The sequence below is a fragment of the Temnothorax nylanderi genome, unplaced genomic scaffold (assembly GCF_030848795.1).
Source record: "Temnothorax nylanderi isolate EJ_2023f unplaced genomic scaffold, tnyl_v1.0 TNYL_tig0352_pilon, whole genome shotgun sequence".
Classification (NCBI taxonomy): Eukaryota; Metazoa; Arthropoda; class Insecta; order Hymenoptera; family Formicidae; genus Temnothorax; species Temnothorax nylanderi.
Window position 1 is genome coordinate 102,235 of NW_027249414.1, and position 25,281 is coordinate 127,515.

Sequence of the window (25,281 nt, forward strand, 5' to 3'; positions counted from 1 at the left end):
TCTGCCATGTCTAAGTGTATTGCCTCATATGTGTTGATGTTTTTGTTGTATCGTATTTTGTATAAAATTTTCAATAAATCGGGATTTTTATGCTCACACGCAGAACATGTCATAAACAATGTTGGAATACCACATTGTTTGATCATACTCATTACATGTTTTTTTTTACTTTCCCAATACGAGGGTGACGATCGTACTTGTTTGAGAAATTTGTATCCATCGTTATGACGAATGGAATCGTTTAAAAAATTCGAATCTTTAATTATATTAGCAGTTAGGTTATCATTTTTCTTTACTCTCCTTAAGCAAATATTTATATTTGACATTATTGACTTTTCCAATTTTTGTTTAGCCATAAATAATATTCTTGAAGGTTGACACGACCTTCTATCCCTGTGCCTCGATTCAAATTTGATTCGTTGCGAGTACGTTAATTTATTTTTCTTGTCTAGAATTTCTCCCCCAAAAATTTTTGGAAAACAGTTCATCGAAATTTTCGATTAAGTGCCAAGGCACTGGATATTTATCCTGTCCCGGAGCTATAATTTTATTTGTAGATATTTCTTGGTTTCTATCAACAATAAGAACTTCATCATTTGATTCGAAATAATCAGATTCTTCAGATTCCGATTTATTGTCGTGTTTTTCTACATCAGATGGATTTTTTATATAATTGTAGCTATCGCATTTATCATTATCATCGACAATAAACTCCAATTCTGTAGTAAAGTTTCTGTTATATTTTAAAAAAAAATTATTGTCAATGTTTATATTGTTTTTTTTATACAAAGGTGTTTGTAGTAAGTACTCCAAAGCTTCACAAATTTTTGCTGGTTTTATAGTTTCATACATGTAATCAGATTTATGTTCCATGTGCCTTTTCAGTTTTAATTGAATAGTCGACATTTCATCAAAAGTTCTAGGTAAAACATTTATCATCTCAATAATTTCAACTGGGATATTAACTATACTTCCTTTTAGTGATAATTCAGGATTAATAGCATACGGTTGCAATGCTTTTATTTGCATGAACGGAATATATGGTGACACCATTCGTTCTTCAAGGGCAGTTAAGTTTGTCACTACTTTTGGCACATTTGAAAATATTAAATCTGCATTTGATGCTGTTTTTGGAACGTCTCCTGATGTAATATATTTTTTGCATGTCTTGCAGACGTATTCCGATGAGTTATTAACAATTTGATTAATAAATTCATTGATTGCAATCTTTGTGTCACTGAATTTATTTCGTATTTTCGTAATATTAAAACGTTCTACTGATTTACAAAAAAAACAAATTTTCGCAACACACACATACTATATCTGGTCCAAATTTTCTGTTTTTTTTTAAATTTCATTATTAATACATTATGATAATATTCAGTATCTTTGATGCCACTATTTATTTTGTTCCGAACAGAATTGCTGTAGTTTTCTCGATATCTAAAAAAATCGTCAAGTCTTAATAATCTTTTACGTTCAATATCAAAAATTTTTTCATTAGCGTTGTAGTTAAGATCTTCCCGTAACGTTCGCAAAACTTGTATTCTATCTCTATTTTTGATTTGTTCATTTATCTGGTAACTTGTATCTTTTCTTTTGACTTTTATTCTTTGTAGATTTTTGTCTTTCTCTGCTTCTTTAAATACTTGATTTCGACGTTTATTTCTTATTCTTTGCTGATTCCAGTCTCTTTCTTTTTTTTTATGCATAGGATCTTGACATATTTGCGTCATGCGTTGTCTGTTTTTTTGTCTTTCGGCTTCCTTGTATGACGAAAAATCTATTCGTATTCTTTTTACGCGTTCTACTGCTTTTCCTCTTTCTTTACTTTGTTGTTGTATATTTTCTTTTATCATATTTTCAATTTCATCATTCTTTATATCATTAACCTTTAGAGGCCGGGAAAAGGATTTAAAGACTTTTTTTTTTTACTATTTTTCCCTTATTTAACACACAAATTTTGCCTGAAAACATCAAATAGCTTGTGTTTTTTGGGTGGTCGATATTTCGACCACCCCCGGCCTCTAAAGGTTAATATCACTGTCATTTGTTATTTTTTTATTAATAACATTTTGCGTATCGTCTTTATCAGTCGAAAAACAATCATATTCACGTTTACGTTTCATGTTTCTTTTTTTGGTATTTTTCTTTTGTTCTTTTTCTTTATATTCTTTATCAGATCGTAATTTACTCATCAAAAGTTTATTATCATTATTTTTTAAATTTACACTTTTTTTCTTTAATTTTGGCATTTTAATAGTTAAATTTAGTTGCCTTTTTTATCAAATATTTTTTTTTCTAATGCCAACTCACCTTTTCACTTTCTTTTTGGTTTCCTTTATTTTTAGTTATTTTTATCTGCTGTTTTTCTATCTCTCACGTTCTAATTCTGTTGAAAAAGTAGAAGGAATAAAAGTAATTTACTCGCAATCACTCTGTTATGTATCCTTAATATTGTCATATTAATATTGTGTTTGTAATTTCAGTTCTTTACTGTTAAGATACAATTTCACGTGCTGCTAAAACAAGCAATTTAAACGACAGATTTGTTGCTCCCCGCGGAAAAAAGTTAAATCTGAACTTTATATGGATCTTAATAAAATCTCCATTTAAATTTTATTTAATTTAAATTAATGCTGAATAACTGCATTAATATGGCTCATATTTGTTCTATATATAAAACTTAATTAAGAATATACGAAGAAATATCGATGTACATTTCGATTAAAAATCTCGAACATATGAATACATGTTGTATATTCTTAATCGACCTGTATACTCGTACGTATGTTTCGTAGTATACAAAGTATATATACGTACTTCTTATAGTATCATTTCATCATCAAAATATTTGTATTTAATTTGGCTTAATAAGGATTTAATTAGCTAATATATTCAATTTAAATATTAATCTTATTGAAACCATATATGAAATTAATAAGTTGTAAATCTTATTCAAATTTCATTAAATTCGCATTATGGATCATTATGTATGTGTATTTATTGCTTTTCCCCACAGGGTTTACAAGGCGTTTTTTTTTTTAATGAGGAACGTTCCCAAACCTCTTACAAACTCCGGACTCATATCAAAAACACACAGAATCAAAACTTAAATTCAAACAATAAGAAAAACAAAAAGAAAAATATAGCTCCCCTGTGCCTGGCCATGACCTTACAATTTATTGCCCTCCCTCCCCCTCTTCTTTATCATCTTCTCCCTGGGCTTCGTCTTTCGTCCTCCTTCCTTCTCGTTACGGCTCTCCTCTATTTGGCCCATTCTCTCTTTCCCTTATCCCCCAATTCCTCGTCCGACTCCATGAGGAGTTTCTCCTCCATCCCTTTTGTTAATTCGTCCTCCTCCGTTCTCCCTGTACTCCTATGCCCCTCCAGTCTCCTTTCCATTCTCCCTTCTCTCTCCTCCCTCTCCCTATCCCTCCTTTCCACTGACTTGTCCTCCTGAATCTTCACTCCTATGTCGTTCCCTGCCCTTCTCCTCGCCTCCAGGATCCGCCATTTCTCCTCCTCATCCCTCAACTTCACCAAAATCGTAAGCCATTCACCCCTCTGTCCCACCACCATCACCTCCCTTACCACCACCTTCACCCTCAGCCCTTCCGTGAAGAGCTCCTTCACCTTCTCCCAACTAGACTCCTTGCTTCCCCATTTCGCCTTTTCGACCCTCAGAATCACATTCCTCTTTCTCAGCTCGTCCTCATTCTTTTCGCCCTCGTTTGCCCACTATTTCTTCTTCCCTGTCCCGCTCTCCTCACTCTCCTCCCTCTTTCTTTTACCTCCACTTCATTCTAAGCTTTCCACCTTTCTCTCCAATCTCCTTATTTTTTCCTCCATCTCCTCCATCCTCTCATCCTTCCTTCTATCGTCCTCTTTCCTCTCCTTCAGTAGCTTCCTTACTTTCTCCTCCGCGATCCTGTTCACCGCCTCTGCAATTATTCTCCAATCACTCTCCATCCTGGGTGATTTGTAACATGAGCTTTATTACTCCCCTCTCCTTTACTCAGCCTTCCTCTCCCTCTCCTCCCTCTCCTCCTTTTCCCCTTCCCTCTTCATCTCTTCCCTCCTCTAACTCCTCCAACTCCCCTTTTCCTCCCATTCTTTCCCCCTCTAGTTCTATCATCCAATCCTCTCCGCCTCCTTCCTCATCCAATACCCATCCCACCGCTTCTTGCCAACTACCATCTCCTAATTCCCAACTCCTACATTCCTCCCACACATGCTCCCACGTTTCCTCCCTATGTCCACATAACCTACATTTCTTTTCCTCCTCCGTTTCCCAGTATCTGCTCTCTCTCATCTCATTTCCTAATCTATGTCTCACCACCCTGTTCCATCTACTCTCTCCCCATCCTTTCTTCAAATATCCCGGTATACCCTCTCCTTTTACTAGCCTGTACCATTTGTTATACTCTGCTCCCTCGATCCTTTCCCATCTCTCTCTCCTTTGTTTTTCCTTGTCCCCTCCGAATAATTTGTGAAACCATCCGTCCCCGTCTTTTCTCAGCCTTCCTAGATCCTTCAATTCAACTCCTCTGTCTTCAAAGAACTTTCCTCTTTCTCTCTCCCAGCTTGAACTAACTTTCCCTTCTTTCTCCTTTCCCTTCAGCTCCTCCCAACATAGTCTTGCCAATTCACTTCTTCTACCCTCCTCCAGTTTTCTCTCAAATCTCCATGCCCTCATCCCTGCCCTCCCTCTCAACTTATCCCTTTGCAACTCCTCCCTAACGAGATACCACGGCGTTCTCCCATCCACTCCCAATACCCATCTGATATACCTTTCTTCCAACTTTTCCATTCCTTCCTTTCTTTTCATCCCCATATTTCCGCTCCATATCCCATTACCGTCCACACCAGTCTATCGAACAACCATAATCTTTTACCCCAGTCTCTCCCAAATCTCTTCTTCCCTATCCCCCAGATCTTCCCCATCACTGCCGCTGCCTTCTTGATCCTTTCCCTTACCTGCGCTTCCTGTCCTCCATTCCTTTGAAACATGTATCCTAGATATCGAAATTCCTTCACCTCTCCTAATTTTTTTCCTTCCCATCTCTATCTTCTCTTACTGTCCCTTCCCCCTTCTTTCCTAAATCTCATTATTTTTGTCTTCCCCACGTTCAGTTCCAACCTCTTCCTGCTTAAATACCCTTCCAGTCTTTCCAGCAAGCTCCTCATTTGGTCCTCGTCCTCCGCCATTAGCACTACATCATCCGCGTAGGCCAGAGTATACATCCTCTTACCTCCTAGCATCACTCCTCCCCATTTAACTCTGCCCATTTCCTGTTCCATATCCGCCAATAACACGTTAAATAGTAGCGGGCTCAATGGGCACCCCTGTGCCTTACCCCTCTTCCCGTCCAGAACTCTTCTCCTATTCCGTCTCCTACCCTTACCCTGCTTCTCGTCTCCCTTAGAATCTCCTCCGTTCTCCTCACCAAACCTTCCCTTATTCCCCTTTCTCTCATTGATTTTATTAGTACTCCTCTATCTACCGAATCAAACGCCGCCTTAAGGTCCACAAAACATGCTATCAGTTTTCCCCCCTTCTTTTCTAGCCTTCTGTTCACCACGTAGTTCAGCACGTATATGTTATCTATTGTTCCCATCCCTCTTCTAAAGCCGCAGAACCTGTCTGGTTCTGCGGCACTATTCTCTTCCTCTTTATCTCCTCTCTTAACCTCTCTGCCAGAATGGCCGTGTACACCTTATATAATGACGGCATTATTGTGACACCTCTATACTGCTCCGCTTTTTTCCCTTCCCCTTTCTTTACTATTGGCGCAATTATTCCCTCCTTCCAATTTTCCGGCCACCCTCCTCCTTTCCATATCCTATTTATATATTTCCATGCCCAATTCTCCAGTTCCTTCCCCCCTCGCTTCCAAACCTCGCCTGGAATACCAACCCTTCCCATTGCTTTTCCATCCTTTAACCTCTTTACAACTCTCCTCATTTTTTCTAGGCTTATCTCCTCTTCCTCTTCCCCCTCCTTCTCCTCCCTACCTTCTTCTTTCCCTAACCTCACCCTCTCTTCCACTCCTCCCAGCAGGTTCATAAAGTGCTCTTTCCATTCCTCCTCTTCTATTCCTTCCTCAATTCCCCTCCTTTTTTTCCTCTCCTTATTTACTATCTCCCATACCTCCGCCTCCCTCCTTGCTCCCTCCGCTTTTCTCTCCCATCTCCGGTTCTCTTCTTCCTTCTTCCTCTTGCACATCTCCCTAAACCCCTTCCTCTTTTCCTTGTACTCGCTGCCCTCTCTTCTTTCTTTCCTCCAAATCCTTAGATTTCTTCTTACCTCTTTCTTCGCTTCTCTACACTCCTCATCCCACCATCTTACCTTCCCCTTCTTTCCTCCCATCTCTTTCTCCACCCCTTTTATTGCCTCCTTTATTCTTGCTTCCATTTCTTCCCATTCCTTGTTCAACTCTTCCATTTCTCCTATTTTTCCAATGAATCTCTTTGTTCCTTCCTCGTTCCATACCCCCCTGCTTTCCTTCTTCGCCCTCCTTCTTCTTCCATCTCCCTCCTTATCTCTCCTTAAAACTATTTCCAAGGGGTGATGATCCGAGTCCACCTTATCCCCCACTATCATTTTCTCTACCTTCTCTCTTACTTCTCCTTCTCCTATAACATAGTCGATCACCGTGTCTCCTCTTCCCCCCGTGAAAGTAAACTCCCCCTCCTCGTCTCCTCTCACCTTTCCATTAAAAATCTCCCATCCTCTCTCTTCTATGCTATTTACCAGCATCCTCCCCTCTCTGTCTATCTTTTTATCCTTTGAACTTCTTCCCCCTCTGCACCTATCTCCCCCCTCCTCATCCTCTATCCCTCCGCCTTCTTGACCAGTCCTCGCATTGAAGTCTCCTCCAATAATCGTAAACCTTCCTTCTTCTTTCTTTTCCATTATCAGTCCCAGCTCCTGTAGTATTTCCTCCATCTCCTCTTTCTTTGCGTATACCCCTATAATATTCCACTTCTCCTTACCTATCCTAACCTTTCCCTCTATCAACCCCTCCCTTCCTCTTCCTATTTCCGTACCCTTCTCTTTTATCTCTTTCCTTATTCCCATTATCATCCCTTCTATTGCTCTCCCTTTTTTGTTTTTCTTCCTCGCCATTTGCACTCCCCATTCGTACCCTTTCGGCAGCCTAGCAAATTTTAAAATATTGGGCTACTTCTAATTTTATTATATTCTTCTGTCTTTTCTACCCCTATTTCATATATAATTCGTTAAGATTTGATTGATTAGTTCTGGAGTTATAAAAATTTTGGTAAACTTGTTTAAGATTTGGTTGATTAGACCCAGCTTTATACGCGATCAAAGGTTCATAATTTTGATCGCATATAAAGCTAAGTCTAATCAACCGAATTTAAAATAATTGTATATGAAATAGGAGTAGAAAAGACCGAAGTAAAAATTGTTTTTTGAGTTTTCGATGCCAATGTGTTGCTTATGTTCAAAAACGTCAAATTTAAATTTTTTGAGGATCGGTTTTGAGGATCGGCTATCCATCAACGTGCTTGGCGGGAATTTGAAAGGAGTAGCAAAATGTCACGTAAGTATTATATAGGTTATAAATAAATATTATAAATTTTTAACGGCAAAACTTGCAATTTTGATAGTTTCTTTCTATTTTCAGAAAGAAATAATAACAACCTGCCAACGATGCAAGAAGTAATGCAGCAATTGCAACTGCAGCAGTTGCAAATTGCGGAGCTGCAAAGACGTTTACAAGAGCGGGACCAGCCGCAGGAGCAGGCGCAACAGCAGCAGGAGGTTGAGCAGCCACTGCTGGAGCAGCCGCTAGCGCAGCAGCAGCAGGCAGCACACGAGCAGCCGCTTGTGCAACAACAGCAGCAGGAAGCCAATGTGCAACCGATGGCGCAAATACAGCAGCAGGGACCAATGAGTACGTATTTAATAAAAATTAATTTTTTTTAATTTTGTATTTACTATTTAGAGTATTTTTATACTATTCGTATTTTGTTACAGGATATCGACGAGGAAGAAGACGCGGTCGAAGCCGGCAACGCTGGAACGCTCAGCGGGGACGCGTCAGGGATGGTCTACGACAATATCCCGTAATAAATCATTATTACGCATGATGTTAGCAAAATAAATACCATATTGCATAAGAATTATAGCGCAATGAATGATACATATATAATTCTTAGTACTTGCATCTCGTTTTTAACACAAGTTTTATTGTCTTTTCGTTTTTTTCCATTAGAAACAACATTACTCATATTTATTGCATTTTAAAGATAAAAATAAAAATATATATTGTGTACCAATGTTTCTTTAACAATATTTATGATATAAAATTATGATATAAATATAATTGTTTATAAAATATTGTCAATCTTCTATTTTATATAATTAAATTATTACTGTTTTTATTAAAAATCTTCTAAAATTGTTGCTATTACAATAAAATTATAAAGTGCTTGTCAAACGATACCAAAATTGTACAAATTAGATAAGTTAACGATAATTGTGACGCAGATCTTATAGCAAAACACGTACGGTGCCTTCAAAGATATTCTAAATACCAGACTTTGTTTCAGTATACTACTTTTTTATTTACACTACATTTACATTAAAAATATTTATTCTTGTCAATTTAATATTGAAAATATTCTTGAAGGCACTCGTGTTCTGCTTTTATGTAATATACTTGATATGAAATATATAAGTATATAATTTATATCATAATTATATTCATTTCCTTCAAATACATTTTCCTCGCATAAATGCATCTGTTACGTCCAACCCCGGGATTAATAAGAAAAAAAAAACTGGGAAGCAAAGGAAAGGCTAGGCAGAGGGGTCGGGGTAAGGAAGGACGCAACTAGAAGCTTAAGAATATCGCTCGCAGGTACACGCTCTGAGGCGCGTGGCGCGAGCCCGAACGCACTTTTATGGCTCAGGAAGAGTCAACGTCCGTAAGGGCGCTAGGACGTCTTCCGTGAGCGGTGCGATCGTCGGTCCTCTTTCGAGTCAGGGAATTTAATCCCTTTAACTCAGGATCGGACCTCGTGCGATTTCGAGAGGATAATGGTACTGGGTTAGGTCTTATTTAAAATAAAGGAACATCTAATTAAATTTTATAAACAAATTAAACATTTATTACACAATAAAACAATACGTGTTGCTGAGATTGGTAGAGTGAACATTACAATAAAATAATGGTTGTACTGACATTGGTAGAGAATCAGGTATTGAGATAAGCCGGAGTGTATGTTATTTGAGTGTGATGGGTGTATAGTTACCGCGGGTGTTACATTGGTGCGTGGGTGATCGGGCAGGATCTTTGAAGGGGAAACCTATTCAATGCACCTCCTGCCCGCTATTATTACAATTCGTTTAGGATTGGAGTTACACGAATTTAACTGTGTGCGTGTGGGATGTATGTGAGTATTTAAATTAAACTAACACATAAAAGAAAAGTAAATAATTTTTATGCTATAAAGAAGTTAATTATTAGTCGAGGGTAACTACTTCGGGATCGACTTCTTCCTCGAGATCGAGAGTCGAGGCGGTCGAGGAGGTCGGGGAAGCGGGCGGTTCTAGTAAGGGGGCGGGATCGGGATTGACGGGGACCACGCGAAAAGGGGCCACGCGACAAACAGGACGAGAAGATGCGACGAAAGGGCGAGAAGGCAGGACGACAGGGCGAGAAAGGGGGACAACGGGGCGATTCTGCTGTGAAGAACAGGGTTCCTCTGTAAAAGCTGGCGGAGGGGGTGGAGTGGCGAGTCGCGGAGGACCTGCGTTGACTGATTCCGGAGGGAAGTCAAGCTCCCTTCGCGCCCGCTTGTTCTGACGATTCCTTTCGTGTCTCGCGGCGTTTTTCGACCTCTTGTGGGTGGGACAGCCCGAATCCACTACAAGTTAGCGGATTGTTAACCCTCAGGGTACGGACTATAAAAAAGTTACGTTCCGTACGGACATGGGTTAGCCTAACCCGACGACTTTGATTGACTGTATATCGGGCTGTAATTTGTCAATTGAAACAATTTTTTTTTGGATCGGAAATTTTCTCAAAAATACAATGGCGTTGATAGATTTATTACATTATTTGTTTAAACAAAGATACATTTGAAAATGTCGACGATTCTCAAAAAATTTTCATAAAAATTCATTTTTTTTTAAATTGCATAACTTTATGAAAAAAAAAAGATATCGACATTTTATAAGTCGCGTTTGAAAGCTAAAAAGTTGTTCTTTAAAATGGCTGAATTCGTTTTTTGATCCATTCCAAAAAGTATATTTTTTTTTAACTATGAAAATACCCGTTTTTTTGCGATAGCGATATAACGTTACTTGCTTGATTTATCGTAATAACGCAAAAAAAAAAAAATATTTTAAAGTAAAAATAGTTCTTTTGGATGTTGTTGATTAGTATAATATAAATAAATAACAAAAATTGATTATTAAATAAAATTTTTATTGTATAAAATTAAAAAAAAAGAGAATTACACGGTGTTTCCGCATTCACAGCATATTTTCGCTACATGTTCTTTGCACATAGCCTTGTCACATCTTAGGCACTTGTAAAAAGTTTTACAAGTACAAGTACGTTTTCAGTTACACTCTCATCCTCGGTTTCTCTGTATAATTTTTCGAGAGCTGCAACACTCCGAGTTCTCCGACGCGATGCCATTTTCACAAAAAAACTCTGCAATGATAAATCGTAAAAATAAATATTAGAAATCGTTATTCGACGCATCGTACGAAGAGTTATGCTAAGAGTAGCACAACTTTTCGAGAAATAACATGCATGCACGGATACGTTATACTGGTATGCTACAGAGCATCATTTTGAGGTTAGAATGCACAAAAGTATATTAAAAATAGTAAATTATACATACCAGAATACTCTACTGCAGCAAATACTCGAAAAACACAAATTTTTTTTTTTTGAAAAACACGGATTTTGTAACGTTCCGTACGGACTGGGTGTAAACTACCCGAGTTCAATTTTCAAAATCGTATAACTTGAGCACCAAGCGTAGACTGACGCTGCCCCTTGGCGCTCACATAGTTGCTACCTCAAAGATTTTTCCTCCCCCGGTACGGACCCCCACCATTCACTTCCTTTGAAATGGCGCTACTTTCAAAATTCGCTCGGGTTACGCTAACCCAGTCCGTACCCTGAGGGTTAAACATTAAAGTCCGTTAACTGTGGGGAAGTCACCTCGGGTTTTGGAGATTAAAGAAATCAAAAGAATACCTCGAATCCACTGACGAGTCAGCTAACTCGAAATAATAGAGAGAGATTATTCCGAGTCCACCGAAAAATCGGCTAATTCGGAACAATAGAGATTTTTCCGAATCCACCGATAAATCGGCTAATTCGGAACAATAGAGATTATTCCGAATCCACCGATAAATCGGCTAATTCGGAACAACGAACAGAGATTATTCCGAATCCACCGAAAAATCGGCTAATTCGGAACAACGAACAGATATTATTCCGAATCCACCGAAAAATCGGCTAATTCGGAACAATAGAGATTATTCCGAATCCACCGATAAATCGGCTAATTCGGAATAGTGAAGAGAATTGGAGGGTTGGAAGGGTTAACGTTTAATGTTTAACCGAGGGACTTCCCAAACGCGTGAGTGTTCGAGTGAATACAAAGGGGGTAAGGTAATGATAAAAGGGACCCGATATCAATATATAAATATGTATGTAGAGGACTTACTTCTTGGTGCTGATCAAACTGAAGTAGAACAGCTGAATCTCTTTGAGCCCCGTGGGTAGCTAGCTGGATCTCTTTGGGCCTGTAGATAGCCTCTCGTCGATACTCAATGAGTTTAAGTCCACGCACAGAATTTAACTTAAAACTTGAGATCGGATTTGAATGTGATACTGTTCGTAAACGGAAGAGAGGTGAAGTAAAATGAACCGGGCCGAAGAGGTGAACTGTCAGAAGAGGAGCTGAACTCAGAGAGGGAGTCCCGTGATGTCGCGATTTATATAGGAAGGTTCTAAGGATGGGAAGGGTGGATTTCATTGTGGGAGGTGTCTGGTTTTGTCTTGGGAACTTCTGGTTGGCAGGATGTTTCTAATTTTTGTTTAAAGGATTTCTTATTGGGTGAGATGTTTCTCACCCAAGAGCTAGATTTTTAAGTTTTCGCCTATCCTAGAAAGCTAGAGACGGTTGTCGATTTTTCCGGCCGTTCATTGGTGAGTTGTCTCGTAGGGCCCCACTGTCTTATCGGGGGTGCAACCCAGCGATTCTTCCAGTGACTCATTTGTTTTTGACTAACGCCGATTTCTCTTTTATTAGGGTCCCTTATTTGTCTCGCGACCCTACTTTCAGTATCGACAGACAAATGCATTCCATCTAATCTTAATTGCAGTTTTATTGCAAACAGAAACTTCCGCCACGTGCTCTTACAGGATTTCCAAAAGCGCGCTTTAGATCTCGTCTCTATTTGTCGGAACATTGCGCGGGCAATTTTGAACTAGTCGCGCGATGCAATAAAGATCCTAAGCAAACTCTTCGTCTGGGATTAAGGCCCCTTTTGGCGCGTCGTGGCGCCGGGTTTATAGTTATGGGTTGACAAAGACCGATCACGTATGTCCCGTCTGTCAGTAGTTTGTCATCTGGAAGGTTGCTCTTTAGTTGCCCAACCAAATAGGTATTTTGATCAAAAAAAAAAAAAAAAAATGTGAGGGGATCAAGCCTCACTTGCCGATCGACAACCGTCCGTGCTCAGTTTACTTATCTTAATCTTAAGGCCTATCGTAGGCGCATAGGAATTTCCGCGAAAAAGGGAAATCGTGGAGTTCGTAGGACGTAACACATCTTTAGTATTCTTCAGTTTTGCGAATCTGCAAGGTTATAATGTGTTATAATGTTCCAAGGTTATAATGTTCTAAATATGGATCGAAATTAAATTTAAATAAGATCTTACTATTGGATTAAACTTGTCCAAGCGCATATGTGGATACAATAATGTTCCAAGGTTATAATGTTCTAAATATGGATCGAAATTAAATTTAAATAAGATCTTACTATTGGATTAAACTTGTCCAAGCGCATATATGGATCATATTAACGATCCATAATAGGACTTCCGTTTCCGGAGCAACAGAGGTAACAGGTGCGAAAGTGTTAGCGAGGAAAGTGCAGAGAAGTGAGGGGTAAAGGAAGTAGAGGAGGGAGAGAGTGGCGGAGCGAGAAGGTTGGAGGCAGGAGAGTGGGAGAAGAAAGGGGTGAGTAGAGGAGTAGCGGGTAAAGGAGAACGAAGGGTAGAAAAGTGACAAGTCACAGAGGCGGGTTAGGCACAAACGATAGTGAGAGTAGAGGGGTGACGCGGTGGGGGAACCGAGCCGTGTGCGGCAGAGCGCGGCAAGACACGAACGTTAGTGAGGGTAGAGGGGCGACTCGACGGGAAAACCGAGACGCGGCAGGGCATAGAGTATAGGTAAGGAAGAAGTGAATAGCAACGAATAGGAGGGACAGGCAAAGGTAGGAGCGGCGGATGGAGCAGGGGAAAGAGGTGGGAATAGAGAGTGAACAGCAGGGAGATAAAGGAAAGAAGAGAGAAGGCGAGGGTGAGAGGAAGGCAAGAGGTAGACCAACAAAGGCGGAAGAACTTGGAAAACAGAGAGGAAGAACGGATAGCTTAGGATCGGTCTTAGACTACATACAGAAAAGGAAAAGAGAAGAGTTAGCGGAGGAAGCGAAGGCAAGAGCAGAGAGAGAAATTTTAGAAAGGTTTAACAAAACAAGGAGGGTTTACAGATCACCGCCAGCAAAGGTTAAAAAGGGAGAAGAGGATAAAGAAAACATGGCGGCAGAAGAGATGTTTAAGGAGATTCTAAAGATAATGGAAGAACAAGAGAAGGAAAGGAAAAAAGATAAAGAGGAAATAAAAAACGAAATTAAGGGACTGAAGGAGGAACTGAAGAGAAGTGAGGAAATATGGAAGAAACAGAGAGAAGCGCTGGAGGAGAGAGTAAAGAAGCTAGAGGAGAGGGTGGAGGAAAGGGGAAAAAGATTGGAGGTGGAAATAGGAGAGAGAAAGAAGGAGAAAAAAGGTGAGGCAGGAAACAAAAATGAGGAAGTGGTAGAGAGGATGAGAGAGATAGAGAGGAAGCTGGAAAAAAAGGAGAGGGAAGAGAGAAGAAGAAATGTAGTGATAAGGGGTTTAGAAGTGAAGGAGGGAGGGAGGAGACAAGAGGCGGAAAAGTTACTGGAGGGAATGAAAGTCAAAGTGAAGGTAATAGAGGTGAAGAAAATAGGGGGGGATATAGAAAAGGGAAGGAAAATGGTGTTGCTGAAGCTGGAGAATGAAAAGCAAAAATGGGAGGTGATGGAAAAAAAGAAGAGCCTGGCGGGGAGAAAGGAGAGAATTATGGAGGATTTGTCATGGGAGGAAAGAAGGATGAATTGGAGACTGAGAGAGATAGCAAAAAGAGAGGAAAGGGAGGGAAGGAGGAGGTGGATCAAAGCGGGCAGAATAAGGTTGGAAAATGTATGGTGGAGATGGGACATGGAAGAGGGGGTGTTAAAGGATGAAAGGGGAAAGGTAAGAAAGGAGAGCGGAGGAGAGAAGGAAGAGGAGGGAAGCGAATTAAGAGGGAGAGGAGTAGGAAGGGAGACGGGGGAATAGGAGGAAGGGAGGATGGAGGGGAGGAAATAGAGAAGGTCAATGCGGACTTTAGAAGAGAAAAGAGGGGGGAAGTAAGTCAGAGTGGAGAATAGTATTCTGGAATGTAGCTGGTTTGGAAAATAAAGATAAGGAGTTTTGGGAGGGGTTGAAAAAAGAAGATGTGATAGTCATGGTGGAGACTTGGATAGGAGAAAAATGATGGGAAAGAATAAGGGGTAGGCTGCCGAAAGGGTACGAATGGGGAGTGCAAATGGCGAGGAAGAAAAACAAAAAAGGGAGAGCAATAGGAGGGATGATAATGGGAATAAGGAAAGAGATAAAAGAGAAGGGTACGGAAATAGGAAGAGGAAGGGAGGGGTTGATAGAGGGAAAGGTTAGGATAGGTAAGGAGAAGTGGAATATTATAGGGGTATACGCAAAGAAAGAGGAGATGGAGGAAATACTACAGGAGCTGGGACTGATAATGGAAAAGAAAGAAGAAGGAAGGTTTACGATTATTGGAGGAGACTTCAATGCGAGGACTGGTCAAGAAGGCGGAGGGATAGAGGATGAGGAGGGGGGAGATAGGTGCAGAGGGGGAAGAAGTTCAAAGGATAAAAAGATAGACAGAGAGGGGAGGATGCTGGTAAATAGCATAGAAGAGAGAGGATGGGAGATTTTTAATGGAAAGGTGAGAGGAGACGAGGAGGGGGAGTTTACTTTCACGGGGGGAAGAGGAGACACGGTGATCGACTATGTTATAGGAGAAGGAGAAGTAAGAGAGAAGGTAGAGAAAATGATAGTGGGGGATAAGGTGGACTCGGATTATCACCCCTTGGAAATAGTTTTAAGGAGAGATAAGGAGGGAGATGGAAGAAGAAGGAGGGAGAAGAAGGAAAGCAGGGGGTATGGAACGAGGAAGGAACAAAGAGGTTCATTGGAAAAATAGGAGAGATGGAAGAAAAAGTGGAAGAGTTGAACAAGGAATAGGAAGAAATGGAGGCAAGAATAAAGGAGGCAATAAAAGGGGTGGAGGAGGAGATGGGAGGAAAGAAGGGGAAGGTAGGATGGTGGGATGAGGAGTGTAGAGAAGCGAAGAAAGAGGTAAGAAGAAATCTAAGGATTTGGAGGAAAGAAAGAGGAGAGGGCAGCGAGTACAAGGAAAAAAGGAAGGGGTTTAGGGAGATGTGCAAGAGGAAGAAGGAAGAAGAGAACCGGAGATGGGAGAGAAAAGCGGAGGGAGCAAGGAGGGAGGCGGAGGTATGGGAGATAGTAAATAAGGAGAGGAAAAAAAGGAGGGGAATTGAGGAAGGAATAGAAGAGGAGGAATGGAAAGAGCACTTTATGAACCTGCTGGGAGGAGTAGAAGGGAGGGTGAGGTTAGGGAAAAAAAAGGTAGGGAGGAGAAGGAGGGGAAAGAGGAAGAGGAGATAAGCCTAGAAGAGATGAGGAGAGTTGTAAAGAGGTTAAAGGATGGAAAAGCAATGGGAAGGGATGGGATTCCAGGCGAGGTTTGGAAGCAAGAGGGGAAGGAACTGGAGAATTGGGCATGGAAATATATAAATAGGATATGGAAAGGAGGAGGGTGGCCGGAAAATTGGAAGGAGGGAATAATTGCGCCAATAGTAAAGAAAGGGGAAGGAAAAAAAGCGGAGGAGTATAAAAGTGTCACAATAATGCCGTCATTATATAAGGTTGTGCACTCCGCGATCGGGTTTCGATTCGCGAGCGCGGTTGGCTGGTACAGCCTTGTAAAAAGGACTCGGCAATCAAGGTATTGGTGAGAGGAACGACTACGAAGAGATGCGGTATTGGTTGTATCGAAAATTTAATGTGTCACTGTGTCGAGGTATCGAGAAGTTCTGAGGCGAGCGGTATTCACAATAGGTATCTAGGCGGTAATTGCAAGCGCGCGAAGAGAGGGAAGGTTCGCCGAATAACGCGAGTATGTCCGAGGAGAAATTCGGGTACAGGTAGCTGTCGCGGAATACGTCGGGTCCGACAAGGTCTCGGAGATCAACAACAGGAACGAAAACACGGCGAGCAATACAATCTAACGCTCGAAATCAACGGATGGGGCGAGAGATATTTCGCGATTCCTGAACATACCGCCCGCCTCGAATGCTTACATTCGAAACGAGAATTATAATACAGTGAGAACTTACGTCTAAATACATAATAAACTTAAATCTAAAGACAGAGTTTATACAATGAAAATTAATTCTAAATGCATTGGCGCTTTATATTTATACATATGTACATCTCGGTGTCGTGACCGGGAGATGGGTCGCATCACGGCCGCGAACCGCCCGCTTTGACCGCTTCCTTTTCGGTTTCGATATTGATATCGATCGGCAGGAAACACAGCTTGACAATGGGTCGCTTATATTCGGAGCGTGCAGTTTTGACGGTAACGACGCGTGTCAGCCCATCATCCCCGGGATGACAGACGGTAATACGTCCGAGTTCCCAATGACTTGGGGGGGGGCGAGCGGATTACGTAAGAGAACGATCTGACCAACTTTGGCCAGGTTGTGGATAACGCGCCACTTCGGGCGTTGTTGGAGCGTATGCAAGTAGTCGCTCACCCAAGACCTCCAAAAACCTTCAGTAATTTTTTGTACGAGTTGTCAACGCGAAAGCCGATTCTCAGCGATGTCGAGCACGCTCGGTTCCGGAATTACGACAAGATTGGCACCGATCAAAAAATGACCGGGCGTAAGGGCGCTATAATCGTCGAGACTCTCGGACATTGATGAAATCGGCCGCGAATTTAAACATGCTTCGACTCGGCACAAAAGCGTATTCATCTCCTCGTACGTCAGCGTGTGGGAGCCTACGCATCGCTTCAAGTGATATTTGACGCTACGGACTCCTGCCTCCCATAATCCGCCGAAATGTGGAGCCGCAGGAGGGAGGAAATGCCACGCTATCTGATCGCCTGCTAATCGGTTCAAAAAATTGGGATCGCGCACGGCAGCGTTACAAGCGGCGACGAGCTCTCGTTCGGCGCCCTGAAATGTCGTACCATTATCGGAGTACATGCTATGTGGACGTCCGCGTCGAGCTGTAAATCTGGTAAACGCCGCGAGGAAAGCTGCCGAGCTGTAATCGCTTACTAACTCGAGGTGAATCGCTTTCGTTGTCATGCAAATGAATAAGGCGATGTAGGCTTTGTGAGCCTTATGACCGCGTCCTTTCGCAGATCGTACGAGTATCGGTCCGGCATAATCGACTCCGGTATGTTCGAAAGCTCGCGAAGATCGATTAACTCGAACGTCTGGTAAGTTGCCCATGAGTTCCGCCGGGACGATAGCCTTTTCGCGAGCGCATTTAACGCAGCGGTATAGAACCGCTCGTACGGTTGCTCTAGCGCGCAAAATCCAGAATTCGGTACGGAGGTGAGCGAGGGTAATGTGCGGGCCTCCGTGGAGTGTGGTATGGTGAGCATGCGATATGATGAGAGATAACAAAGGATGAGACTGCAGGACGATTGGATGTTTGGCTGAATCGGGGAGATCGGACTTTTGAAGCCGCCCTCCGACTCGGATGAGGCCATCGGTGTCGAGATACGGGTTAAGCGCGACAAGTAAGCTTGATTTGGAAACGCGACTGTTTGCTGTTAGACTCGCAGTTTCTTGCGGAAATGTTTCACTCTGAATCTCCTTGAGCCAAAAGATCTTGGCAGTTTGAATTTCGCGTGGAGCTAATGCGAGCGATAGATTGACCTCCGCACTGCTATCCGGTATGGAATTGAGGCGAGAACGAAGGATCTTGGCGAACCGCATGAGATATGCCGTCACGCGCAGGAGCTTAGTCCACGAGGAATAGCGAGTCGCGAGATCCCACGGTTCGATAGCACGCGCGACGCAAGCGTGCACGACGACTCGGTTTTCCCGTGATATTTCAGATTCGATTGGCGACGAGCATGACGTCGGCCAGTGCTCAGGGGATTTTTTAAGCCAGGAGGGCCCCGACCACCACAGGGCGCAATCGGCAAGTTCACTAGGGCGCAAACCGCGAGATGCGCAGTCGGCGGGATTATCCGCCGTCGGAACATGGTGCCAGATTGCTTTCGGTAAAAGCTGTTGCACTTTGGCTACTCGATTAGCAACGAAAACTTTCCATCGTGATGGAGACTGCTTGAGCCACGCTAATACAATACGTGCATCTATCCAACAGTGATATCGGAGATTGGGAATGTCGAGATTCGAAAAAACGAAGGACATCAACTGTGCGAGCAGTAACGCGCCGCAAAGCTCGAGTCGCGGTACGCTTATTGTTTTGATTGGAGCGACCTTTGATTTCGCGACGAGTATGCAAACGATAACGGGGCCGTTTCTCGGTACGAGACGGAGATATACGACCGCGGCGTAAGCCTTTGTCGACGCATCCGAAAACCCGTGAATCTCACAATCAGCGATGTTAGAACCGTAGTTTGTCCAGCGAGGAATCGATATAAGTTTGAGACGCGGTAATTGACTGTGATATTCGCGCCATTGTTCTAGGAGATCACCGGGCAACACGTCGTCCCAATCGCATTTTAGGGCCCATAAGCGTTGCATGAATATTTTCGCGACAACGATAACGGGGGTCACCCATCCTAACGGGTCGAACAATTTAGCGATAGTGGAAAGCACCGCACGTTTCGTCTGCCCCGGATTCGGTGGGGTCGTTACGCGGAAATGGAAAGAATCGCTTTCGGGATTCCACGCGACGCCTAATATCTTTAGAGGCTCGTCGGCGTGTAGATCCTTATCGCGCGCGAGACCATGATCTGAGGGATCAATGTCGGAAAGCAACTCGGGACAATTACTTGCCCATTTGCGTAACCGGAAGCCGCCCTTTGCCAGGAGAGCAATCAACTGATCGCGAATTTTAAGCGCGAGTTCACGGTTGTCCGCTCCGAACGTACAGTCGTCGACGTACGTTAAGAGAAGCAAAACTAGAGCGGCCAACGGAAATTCGTCTCCGTGATCCTTTACGAGCTGTAGCAGAACGCGAAGCGCGAGGTACGGGGCGGAGGCAGTGCCGTATGTTACGGTGAGCAACCGGTAATCCGCGACTGGCTCGGAGGGCGACGAGCGCCAGAGAATTCGTTGGTAGTCTACGTCGCGATTATCGATTAGAATTTGCCGGTACATTTTAGCGATGTCGGCAGTAAAGACAAACTGATGCTGACGCCATAACAGAATGACGGCGGCAAGATCCCTCTGTAGCTTAGGACCGATTAGCAAATGATGGTTCAACGAGGTACCGTTCGATGTAGCGCAGGAAGCATTAAATACAACCCGAAGCTGAGTGGTGACGCTGCTCTCACGAAAGACAGCGTGGTGCGGGATATAATAGACTTGAGAGTGACTCGATTGTGAGTCGGTATCGCTAACTTTCGTCATATGACCGAGCTTCTCGTATTCGTCGAGGAATTCGCGATATAACGCGGCTTTATTTTGTTCGCGAAGAAGTCGACGCTCCGAGCGAACTAAACTTGCTAACGCGGTAAAGCGGGATTCGCCAAGATCTATAGGGGGGCCGGTTTTGAACGGTAGCCGAACGACGTATCGTCCCTCCGGCGTGCGAGAATGAGTAGCGGCGAAATGCTCTTCGCACTGTTGCTCTTCGGGACTTAAATGCGTTTTATGAGGGACTTCTTCGATCTCCCAGAAGCGGCGAAGATCGAGATCCAGATTTTCAAGGATTGTTCCGTGATGAATGTGAACGGAATCGGGATGGAGGGATTGAGCTGGAGCGATAGGCCCGGAAAGTATCCAGCCGAAAGCAGTATTTTGCGCGATAGGCTCGCTTGCATTTCCTTTACGGACAGCGTCTAATATAAGCATGCCGTATAAATCAGCTCCGATAATTACATCGATTGGATCAGAGCTCATGGGATTCCTATCCGCTAGCGTTAGGTCAGAGATGTGCGCCCATTGTGACGTCGATTGAACGCGATTCGGTGCGTACTTTGACAGCGATGTGACTATATACGCGGTCGTCGAGAATGCAGGTTTGTCGCCGAAAGAGGCGGTTACACAAATATGTGCGGCAGAATGCGACAACGATTGCGATTCTCCGATTCCGGTAATACGGGTAGTTTGCTTCACTTTCGCGAGACGCAACCGCTGAGCGATATTTTCCGAAATTAAAGTCGCGACGGAACCTTGGTCGAGCAAAGCGCGGGCATAAACGAAGCGACCTTGTGGAGAGTAAACACGAACTCGAGCGGTTGCCAAAAGTACGGTTGACTTCGGCGTCATCGTATTCGAAATTAAATGAGACGCGATTTCGTTAGCTGTCGATTTCGGTAGCTCGGTACTCGTTGATTCGACGGTAGGAGCGGACTCTACGCTAGCCTGCTTTGCATCGTCCGTGAAATGCAGTAGGGTGTGATGTCGCTTATGACACGTTTTGCAGGATCGCGCGTTCTTACAATCCTTCATCGAATGTTTACACCCGAAGCAATTGATACAGCGATTCTCCTTCTTTACATATTCGTATCGTTGCGACGGAGTATACGCTAAGAATGACGGACATTGATATAGTAAGTGCGAGGATTTGCACAGCGGGCACGCAAGGTTCGCAGTGGTTGTCGAATGAGAAGCGATCGATTTCGATTTAGACGACGGTTGAGATGTCTCGGATTTCGGAGGCGAGATCGCCTCGAAAGCACGGATACGCGATTCTAAAAATTTATCCAACTCGTCATATGTCGGGTAATCGACGGTCTCGCTCAACTGTAATTCCCACGCTTTCCGGGAAAATTTGTCTAATTTTTGCGAGATCAGAAATACGAGGATATCGCTCCACGTATCGACGGGACGATCGAGATTTTTGAGCGCTTGAACTGAGGCATTCGCTTTGTCACGCAGATTCTGAAGGTCTTTGAAGGTTTAGGACGCGAGCTGTGGCAACGAAAATAACGTTTGCAAATGACCGTTAATCAACCGACGTTTGTTCTCATAACGCGACGTAATGATATTCCATGCCACGGTAAAATTTGCGTCGGTAATCGCGAGATGGTTGAGCGCGCTACTTGCATCTCCCGTTAAACTTGAGCAGAGATAATGCATCCGATCTACATTAGAAATATTGCGATTGTCGATAATCATCGATTTAAAACGATCGCGAAAGCTTTCCCAGCGGTCGAAAGATCCGTTGAAGGTCGGTAGGTTGATCCGCGGAAGCTGAGGCGTCGGACGGTGGATGAAATCTGAAGCGTGACTTACGTTAAGGTCGGCCGCGTCTACGCCAGAAACCTGGGCCAGTACCTCGGACATGTAGTCAAGCGCTTCGTCGAACTGATCCTCACAGGCTTGGAATTGGTCGCTGCAGAAGTAAGGCAGCTCCTTGGCTGTGCTCACGTCGAGGGATGCCCGGATCTCAGCGTCCAAGTCCAGCGATTGCGAGAACTTCTCCTTGAGGGCTGTGATTCGGCTCTGCAACACCGCCTTGGTCATCTTGGCGTGACCCAGTTTTTTAAGATTGGTCATGGTACGAGCAATTGACCCCATCAGTTGGGTTTGCTTCGCCAGGAGCTTGTCGGCTGAGGACGCCATGGCGAACGGGTATCGTCACTCCGCACCTCGAGCGTCGTATCCGATATGATAGTCTTCTTGACTCCGAATCCGGCTCGAAGGACCAAAATGTGCACTCCGCGATCGGGTTTCGATTCGCGAGCGCGGTTGGCTGGTACAGCCTTGTAAAAAGGACTCGGCAATCAAGGTATTGGTGAGAGGAACGACTACGAAGAGATGCGGTATTGGTTGTATCGAAAATTTAATGTGTCACTGTGTTGAGGTATCGAGAAGTTCTAAGGCGAGCGGTATTCACAATAGGTATCTAGGCGGTAATTGCGAGCGCGCGAAGAGAGGGAAGGTTCGCCGAATAACGCGAGTATGTCCGAGGAGAAATTCGGGTACAGGTAGCTGTCGCGGAATACGTCGGGTCCGACAAGGTCTCGGAGATCAACAACAGGAACGAAAACACGGCGAGCAATACAATCTAACGCTCGAAATCAACGGATGGGGCGAGAGATATTTCGCGATTCCTGAACAAAGGTGTACACGGCCATTCTGGCAGAGAGGTTAAGAGAAGAAATAGAGGGGAAGAGAATAGTGCCGCAGAACCAGACAGGCTTTAGAAGAGGGGTGGGAACAATAGATAACATATACGTGCTGAACTACGTGGTGAACAGAAGGCTAGAAAAGAAGGGGGGAAAACTGATATCATGTTTTGTGGACCTCAAGGCGGCATTTAATTCGGTAGATAGAGGAGTACTAATAAAATCAATGAGAGAAAGGGGAATAAGGGAAAGGTTGGTGAGGAGAACGGAGAAGATTCTAAAGGAGACGAGAAGCAGGGTAAGGGTAGGAGACGGAATAGGAGAAGAGTTCTGGACGGGAAGAGGGGTAAGGCAGGGGTGCCCATTGAGCCCGCTACTATTTAACGTGTTATTGGCGGATATGGAACAGGAAATGGGCAGAGTTAAATGGGGAGGAGTGATGCTAGGAGGTAAGAGGGTGTATACTCTGGCCTACGCGGATGATGTAGTGCTAATGGCGGAGGACGAGGACCAAATGAGGAGCATGCTGGAAAGACTGGAAGGGTATTTAAGCAGGAAGAGGTTGGAACTGAACGTGGGAAAGACAAAAATAATGAGAGTCTTTATTTATCGACGCAATTGGCAATTATCGTAACAATGTATCACGACGTTTCGACCCGGGGGATTGGGTCCTTCTCAAGTGTCTAACAACAAGAACGGTAACGCAGGAAAAAGATAATTAGTTAAAAGATCTAACAGTAAAAAACGCGGAAAATACAATAAGATTATAGAAATAATGTCCTACCTAAATAAGCATGGAGCTACATACACGCACGAACATCTCAGAATATGAGAATTTTGACCGAAAAAGTCATAAGTCAAAGCTAAATAAAAAATCATTTCGTTAAGAGGCGTCATTAGGTGAAAATGAGGTATACACAGATAGATAATTACATATTCGATTCCGCGAAGCACCTTGATGCGAGTAACATAGTGTTCAAAGACGGAGACCGGTCGGAAGCACGCACACGACTGACAAAATTAAGCAATGTTGTGAGGTTAAAAGAATAAACATCGCGGGTTCATATACTGGAGATGACTTTGTCGTAAATAGGATTTAGATTTTCGGTATCCTTTTGTAGGTTGACGGTGTTCGCTTGATTTTTGATGAAAAACATTTCTGCTATTTCACGCTTCCTGACATTATTCTCTTTATGTAGTATGTCTACTTCTAACCATTTGAAATCATGTTGGTGAAACGCGCGGTGCTTGCTTACTACCGAGCGGGATCCTTCGTCTTTCTTAATATCATTCCGGTGCTCATTAATCCGCGTTTTCAAATATCTCTTTGTCTGCCCGATATAAGATGCGTCGCAATTACCGCAGTTTATTCTGTATACAAGATCGGTTTCACGGTCCTTATTAAGTTTGTCTTTTCCTTTCTTAATTATTAAGTCGAGCTTTTTCGGGATGGTGTATACCGTGTCGAGACCCACTTTATTCAGTGTAAAACGTATATCCTTGCTGAGACCCTTGACAAACGGTATGGCCAGGTATCTGCGAGCATCAAACGCGTCGGTGTGTGCATTATTATCGCGAGGGTAACGGAGCTGTTTTAATCTTGTATTAATGCGTCGGTTAATCAAGTTATCAGGGAAGGAATTGTTAAGAAGAATTGTTTTTACAATTTCAATATTCTCTCGGTGGAAACGTTCGTCCGAGAGTAAGATCGCACGGTCTGTGAGACTATTTATCGTGTTGATCTTGTACTTAAGAGGGTGACTCGAGAAAAAATTGATGTACCTACCAGAGAAAGTGGGTTTTCGGTACCAGTTAGTTAATAAATTGTTTCCTTCCCTGATAACAATTGTATCCAAGAAAGGCAGAGAAGCATTATTCTCCAATTCATGCGTGAATTTAAGGCGTGGGTGGTAGCCGTTAAATACGTCGAGTATGTTACCTAGCTCGCCTCGGGGCACTACAGCGAAGATATCGTCCACATATCGAAGAAATGCGTCGATAAATAAAGACTCCTATTTTAAATTAACATTGGCGGATTAACTCATTCTGAAAAATAATGAGACTTAGGAAAGGAGGGGGAAGGGACAGTAAGAGAAGATGGAGATGGGAAGGAAAAGAATTAGGAGAGGTAAAGGAATTTCGATATCTAGGATACATGTTTCAAAGGAATGGAGGACAGGAAGCGCAGGTAAGGGAAAGGATCAAGAAGGCAGCGGCAGTGATGGGGAAGATCTGGGGGATAAGGAAGAGGAGATTTGGGAGAGACTGGGGTAAAAGATTATGGCTGTTCGATAGACTGGTGTGGACGGTAATGGGATATGGAGCGGAAATATGGGGATGGAAAGAAAGGGAAGGAATGGAAAGGTTGGAAAAAAGGTATCTTTTTTCTCGTCGTATCTTCATGTCTGAAGAGTCGTGACATTATGGTCATGTACAGTGGCGAACCACCGTCTTCCAACAATGGCGGTCTTCCGCTTCTCGGAGATTCTTTTGTAGTGGTTGGCCTGTGATATCTTTTATTTGATCCAGCCAGCGCGATGGAGAACGGCCTCTTGGTCTCTTCCCCTCAACTTTCCCCTGTACAATCAGT

At 43.2% G+C, this 25,281-nt stretch overlaps 1 protein-coding gene and 1 long non-coding RNA gene across 2 annotated transcripts in view; one reads left to right on the forward strand and one right to left on the reverse strand.

Moving 5' to 3' along the window:
• The window catches only part of LOC139781654 (uncharacterized), a 120,333-nt gene that overhangs the window by 54,776 nt on the left and 40,276 nt on the right, over positions 1 to 25,281 (forward strand). The gene's annotated exons all lie outside the window — the stretch shown is intronic.
• On the reverse strand, positions 10,446 to 11,177 carry LOC139781657 (uncharacterized). Its single transcript, XR_011720614.1, has 2 exons — positions 10,891 to 11,177; positions 10,446 to 10,697 (listed from the first exon to the last, which is right to left on the reverse strand). It is a non-coding gene; the product is annotated as an uncharacterized lncRNA (long non-coding RNA).